This window comes from Diadema antillarum, unplaced genomic scaffold (genome assembly GCF_040938485.1).
Source record: "Diadema antillarum isolate AM-2024a unplaced genomic scaffold, OU_Dant_1.0 seq00001317_RagTag, whole genome shotgun sequence".
NCBI classification, from domain to species: domain Eukaryota; kingdom Metazoa; phylum Echinodermata; class Echinoidea; order Diadematoida; family Diadematidae; genus Diadema; species Diadema antillarum.
Genome location: NW_027272089.1, coordinates 156,295 through 163,759, shown reverse-complemented (window position 1 = coordinate 163,759; position 7,465 = coordinate 156,295).

The following is a 7,465-nucleotide window of genomic DNA, read 5'->3' as shown; positions in this document are numbered from 1 at the left end:
ATAACAAATTTCCCTAAGCGGTAGCAAAAAAAAAAAGACAGACAGAGTAATACACACATACATGCACACATACGGACGCACATTCACAAACACATGGCGGCTCTCTTGTAAGGAAAAAAATTGATGAGAGGATAGAAAGATATAGTAGTGAAGAAGGTAGTAAGTTCGAGGTGGACAGGGGGGGGGGAGGAGGGGAGAGGAGAGGGAAATGGTGGGTCATAACCAGGGCACTGGAGGCACAGAAGCACGGGCTCGCTGATGAAGAAAGAGTAGTGAGAATAACGAAGCAACAACAACTTTGAAAATCAAAAGTAAAAAAAGAAGAATGAATCTTCGAGGTCCACAGTATATTTCTTCGGTTCTGCATGCTAATAAGTTGACTGACTGCTGACCCACAGTCGAATCGGGGTACATCGGGGCACATCGGGCACTTTTCAGCTCTCTGAACGGGGTAACAGCGTGATAAGATCGTATAGATCGTTCAGAGCGTAGATACAGCGTGCATTGATCGGATAACATCGGCAACATCGCACTGACAGCGTAGCTACATCGTTCTAAAGCGTACCGGCAGCGGCAGAGATCGTAATGTCTCATTCCCGATCATCGTAGTAAGAGCGTAGCAAGCACTTGGTAGTCGTAACTGCAGCGTACTTAGAGCGTTCTAACATCGTACTGTGTCCAGATCGGCTCAGGTTTTACTCGATCCTTCCCGACCTGAGAAAATTGTCAAATCGTAGCGAGAACGGCATAGTGGAACGGGGGCTTAAATCCAGAGGCGCTGGTTACGATAGTCCACGTTATAGATCCACGGTATATGTTCACGTTATAGATCCACGGTATAATGTCCACAGGGAAATGTGCAGAATCCAACGTTACGACGACCACGTCCAGTCGATGCGTTGAATGACGATTCAGCCAATAATATCTAGCTAGGAATCCAGCCCGTCACAGCTTTGCCGTAGCAATGTCCATTGACATAAAAATGGAGTCTATCTCCAATGTAGGCAAATTAATTCTCTGCAGGCAAAATGTCTCCCAGGCCTTATACAAACATAAGAGGTCAGCAGGTAACACAGGACTGACTATAACAAGTCGTTTCAGAGCCAGAAGTGACGTAACTCTCAGAGCAGAGGTGTTGGGTACTCTGCCTACCTCAGAATTTCTCCGGCTTATATACTATCCATTCACCCCTTTCTTGAACATTCTGTAATTTTCTCCAACCCGGGGCCACACACTTGAACATACTAGCAAGTCCAAGACTGTTCCAGAAATCCTAGCTGACTCACTGCCTAACTTATATGTGCATAACATCCTGCCAAAAATAACTATCAATCACATTGGGCTACAGGGGCAGTGCATCACTCAGCCAAATATGTAAGCACTTGCTAGAACATTCTAGATTGGGTGAAATCATTCTAGATTGGGTGAGCTATAATGTATTAAAAAATTTCCTGTCACTAGCATGTACCGTAGCTACATTGTATACCACCTAGAAAATTCTCCGCTAATCTGGTCAGCCTGTATGTACTATATCTATATACCAAATAGAATGTTCTCCATTAATCTGGTCAACCTGTGTACATACACATTAAAACAACTATGCATACAGTACATCGTACATGTACATAACTACTAGTGTGTACATTTGTGACACCATCCCCCAGGGGAAAAAGAAAGCCTTGCCGTATTAGCAAGGGTTTCTTTTACCTTTACAATTTCTCATTATTATTTACAACGAATGTGGGGTAAAATCCAAGTCAAGCAACAATAATCACATACTATCACTTGCCTTTTGAATAGCTGCATTAATTCCATGTTCTCTTTTCATGGATACCATTTACAATGATATTGCTTAGATTTTCGGAGCTTACACAATCATGTCAAACTGTTTTGCATACATTAATGGATTGAATATGCTAAACACATACATTTTTTACACTGTAAGTGATATGCGGTGAAAACTTTTCACCTTCGATACTCTCTTCGTGTTACACTCTTGACAGAGCGTCAGCAATTACATTGTTTTTGCCTGCCACATATTGTGTGATTTTGAGTGCGTACGGCTGCGTCATCATATACTCCATCTGAACAACCTGTTCCTCTTCATTTTGAACCGGTCTAAAAAGACCGCAAGGGGCTGTGGTCAGTATAGACCGTGATCTCCCCTTTGCTGTTTGTCAAATACACTTCGTATTGCTGGAGGGCAAGGATGAGATTGACAGCTTCCTTCTCAATTGTGGAGTACTTCTTCTGGTATGCGTTCAATTTTTTGGAATAGTAGCTAACCGGTCATTCAGTGCCTTCTTTATCTTCTTGGAGCAAAACTGCTCCCACTCCTACATCACTAACATCTATTGCCACCTTGAATGGCTTTGAGAAGTCAGGAGCTGCCAAAACAGGCTCATTAGCAAGGACTGCTTTTAGTTTCTCGAAGGCTCTTTGACACTCATCACTCCAGGTGTACTTTGCCTTGCCCTTCAGCAGGTTTGTTAGGGGGATGACTATGGTGCTGAAATTCGATATAAATTTCCTGTAGAAACCAGCCATGCCCAGAAATCTGAGCAACTCCTTCTTGGATTGGGGAATGTGGGAAAGCCTAACAGCTTCCACTTTGGCTTCTCTTGGCAATACCTGTCCCTGACCGACTACATGCCCGAGATACACCACTTTGGCCTTTGCAAATTCACTCTTTGCCAGATTAATCATCAATCCGGCCTCATTGAGTCGATCAAAGAGTTGCCGCAAGTGTGTAATGTGCTCATCCCACGTGTCACTATACACTATAGGATGTCATCAATGTATACTATACAGTTGTCAAGTCCGGCAATGATTTGGTTTGTCAACCGTTGGAAGGTGGTCGGAGCATTTTTCATGCCGAATGGCATTACTTTGCATTGGAACAAGCCATCTGGTGTAGCAAAGGCAGAAATCTCCCTGGCTTTGTCGGTCAAGGGCACTTGCCAGTATCCCTTTAGAAGGTCTAATTTACTGACATATGCAGAATTTCCGACCCTGTAAATGCAGTCTTCTAGTCTGGGAATGGGGAAAGAATCTGTTTTCGTCACGGCGTCTACCTTTCGGAAATCTATACAGAATCTTTGAGACCCATCCGGTTTGGGCACCATGACGATTGGGGAGCTCCAACTGCTTTTACTCGGTTCTATTATGTCATTGTCTAGCATGTATTGAACCTCTTCCCTTACTTTTTGCAGTTTGCTCGGGTTTAATCTGTAAGGGTTTTGCTTGATAGGGTCAGCATCTCCAACATCAACATCATGTACACCCAGAGGGGTGCAGCCTGGTTTGTCTTTACACAATTTTTTGTACTCATGTAACAGATTAGTCACATCTTTCCTCTGATTTTCAGGTAGGTAGTTCAGTGCCTCATCTACTTTCCCTAACATCTCTGAGTTAGACAACCTGGCACTAGAGGGCTCACTTCCACTCTCATCTTGAGCTTCTCCCTCTTTCTCTACTTCCACTTCTACCACCTGAGCCACGCCTACCGGCTGACTAGCCTTTCTCTCATAGTACTCTTTCAGCATATGACACACCCTCTGATCTTTGCGTCTGTCTAGCGTACTGATCACATAGTTCACATCATTGAGTTTCTTTTTGACGCAGTATGGGCCACTGAATTTGGCTTTCAGTGGTTCACCTTGTATGGGCAGCAGTACAAGAACTTTGTCACCTGGGTTAAAGGTTCGTGCTTTGGCATATTTGTCTGCCTTTCTCTTCATAGAGTCTTGTGACACTTTCAAGTGTTCCCTAGCTACCTCACGTTCACGAAACTTTGACACATAGTCAAGTAAGTGGACCTCATCATCCTCAGTCATGAATTTCTCTTTGATGAGATTCAGTGAGCCCCTAACTTCATGACCGTACACCAACTCAAACTGGGCTGAAACCCGTTGACTCATTTGGGGAGTCCCTCGTTGCGAACAGCAGGAAAGGGATGCCCTTATCCCAATCCTCGGGATACTCCTCACAAAATGCCCTAATCATTGTCTTTAGGGTCTGGTGGTAGCGCTCCAACGCACCTTGGGATTGGGGATGATAAGCTGACGACTTCAGCTGCTTCACACCCAAACGATACATCACCTCTTGAAATATGCCTGACATGAAATTTGACCCTTGGTCACACTGCACTTCCTTGGGCAACCCATACCTAGTGAAAAACTGCACTAGAGCATCTACCACAGTCTTAGCAGTGATATTTCGCAATGGGATAGCCTCTGGAAACCGTGTAGACATATCCATGATTGTCAAGAGGTACTTATGACCCGACCTAGTCCTAGGTAAAGGTCCAACACAGTCAACTAGAACCCGACTGAATGGTTCTTCAAGACGCAGGTATCGGAATCAATGGCGCCGGCTTCACTGAATGCTGTGGTTTACCAGCCACCTGATATGTGTGAAAAGTCTTGCAAAACTCAGCCACATCCACATTCAACCCTGGCCAATAGAAATGCCTCATGAATCGATCCTTTGTCTTTCTGACGCCTAAATGGCCGCCAACAGGTAACTCGTGAGCAATCCTCAAGATCTCACCGCGGTAACAGGGAGGGACAACAATTTGACGGACCACTGTCCAATCCTCATCAGCTGGCCTATGGGGAGGTCTCCACTTCCTCATCAAAATGCCATCTTTGACATAATAGCACTCAGGGACCTTTTCAGCCTCAGCCTCAGAACATGCTGTCGACAAGCCTTTCAACTCACAGTCTGCCTGTTGTGCTTCAACCAAGGAAGACTTGCTAAACAGCCCATCACTGTTAGCATCGGAGCCTAATACAGCAACCCCATCATTCAAATCCTTGAAAAAGGTTTCTGCCAACCAAACACCGGAATTCTCCTCCACATCAACAGAATTCGCATCATCTCGAACAGCTCTACGAGCCTGAGACCTAGTCACAACACAATCTGGGAAAATCCCAGGAAACTCCTCCTGCAACTGCTCAGTTTCAGCAACCACCACTGGCTTATCCGAAACAACTGGAGACGCAACCACCTTGTCCCCAGCCAAGTCATTCCCCAACAGGAAATCAATCCCTGCCATAGGCAACTCAAGAACAACTCCAACAGTGACAGGACCAGAAACTAGGTCACACTTCAAATCCGCTCTATACAGTGGCACTGACATATAACTGCCATCAACCGTCTGAATCAAGACTTTGGCATTCACTGCACTATCTGGTGGAAAAGTCATACCACCATCCACCATCAACGACTGAGAGGCCCCCGTATCCCGCAGGATGACCACTGGTTTACCTGCCTCACCAGAAGTACATGGGGTCACCTCACCATCAAACAAAAAGCTACGATAGCTCTCATCCACCTGCTTCAGCCTATCTTTGAATTTGGGAGATTGACTTTCAATGGCCTGTGTTTCACTGAACGGGACACTGTTTCGGGTAGGACACTTTTTGACATATGTCCTTCTTTGTTTTGTTTTGCAATTTCCAACATTGTGACTTTACATGCCCTGTCTTGTTACAATGAAAACATTTAATGACATTTGCACTTGTGACTGGACCCTTTGTCAGACTGAGGCTTTGGCGCCGATGAAGTTTCAGAACTCGTGCCTTTTTCAGAACCAGCGTTCTTTGGATTGCTCGATTGATTTTTGTCTCTCTTGTTTCCAGAGAAATTCCTGAAAGGTGGTCTGTTTTCATTTCTGTGGGTCAGCTCATAGTCATCAGCCATCAAGGCTGCTTTATGCAAACTTGTCACTTTCTGATCATCCAAATGCGACCTCACGCTGAAAGCAACACTCTTTTTGAATTCTTCCAAGAGAACAACCTCACGTAGGTTATCAAAATCCTGATCCACTTTCAGGGATCTACACACCACACCACCTATCAAACATCATTTCTTTTTCACGAGCAAACTCAACATGTGTCTGGCCTGGTTTGCGGTACGAATTTCTGAACTTGTGTCTGTATGCCTCTGGCACCAATTTATATGCCGTCAACACTGCCTTCTTGACTAGCTGTAGCATAGTCACGTGATTGCTCTTCAGAGAGAGATGAGTAGGCCTACACATCAGCTGCTTTGCCGACACACTTTGAAGGAGCATGGGCCAAAATTCCTGTGGCCATTTCAAACTGTTTGCCACCTTCTCAAATGACACAAAATATGCATCAACTCTGTTTTCTTCAAACTTTGGCACCAATCGAATGTTCTTGGCCAAATCAAATTCAGAGGGAGCCCTTCACGATTTCCAACAGTCTGTGCATGAGTCAATTCCATTTCACGCAATTTCAGTTGTTGCTCCACTTCAATTTTCCTTCATTTCAATTTCTTCCTCCCCTTCTCTAGCCCTTTCCCTTTCCTTCATTTCCATTTCTCTTTGTTCTCTTTCCCTCTCTCTTTCTATTTCTAATCTCATCTTTTCTTTCTCCATTTCCAATCTACCAAGCTCAAGCCGTGTTTGATCTGAAATTTGAGCTTGATCTGGAGTATGAATTTCTTCTTTGAGCTCCATGTGACCAGCTACTAAGTCAAGAATTGCTGCCTTTCTTACACCTTGTGGAACATCTAGATCCACATTCAAATGCTGTGCAATAGCAGTCAAATCACATTTGCGTAACCTTTGCAAATATTTGAGGGACAAATCTGTCCTCTGAACAAATGCCTGAACATCCGTCGTACTGATTGACATTGTCACAATGTATTAAATACAATGTACAATTGAACAATCAACTCAACTGATATTATATCTGTACCAATATTCTCAGTTTCGGAACGTTCCAAATTCTAAGTTTTGGCTTTAAATTCACTTCTCGGACACAAGCCCCCAATTTTGTTACGACCAAAATCACACTGAGAATGATTGCACAAAAAGAAACAATCAACTAATGTTCAGGCGGTTTATTCACAGTAATATTGTGGGTACAGACTCGTAATCGATTTTCACATCAGTACAATAATGATCAATAGAAACAGTTATAAATCGGTAACGGAATCACTTACACGTATTACAGCCAAATCTTAAACCACAAGGTCCATGTAATCCTCTGGGAATGTCCAAATACGATGTTCGATGCACAGAATGGATGAATGGTCCTTGATGCACCGATGAATGATTCCTCCGACTTAAATCCAGAGGCGCTGGTTACGTTAGTCCACGTTATAGATCCACGGTAGTCCACGTCATAGATCCACGGTCCAGTCCAGCAGACCACGCCAACTGCGGAATGGAGTTCCTCAAGGCTCTGTACTATCCCCCTTGCTCTTCAACATATACATCAGTGACATCCCCTTCACAACCTCACGACAGTATAGATGGCTATGCAGATGACCTTGCCCTTCTTCACTCTGACAGAGCCTGGTCAAATGTAGAGAATACCCTCACTGCAGATATGTCGCAAATCGCGAAGTACTTCAGGATCTGGAGACTCAAGATTAGCATGTCCAAGACAACGGTAACAGCCTTCCACCTGAACACCAAGGAGGCTAATCG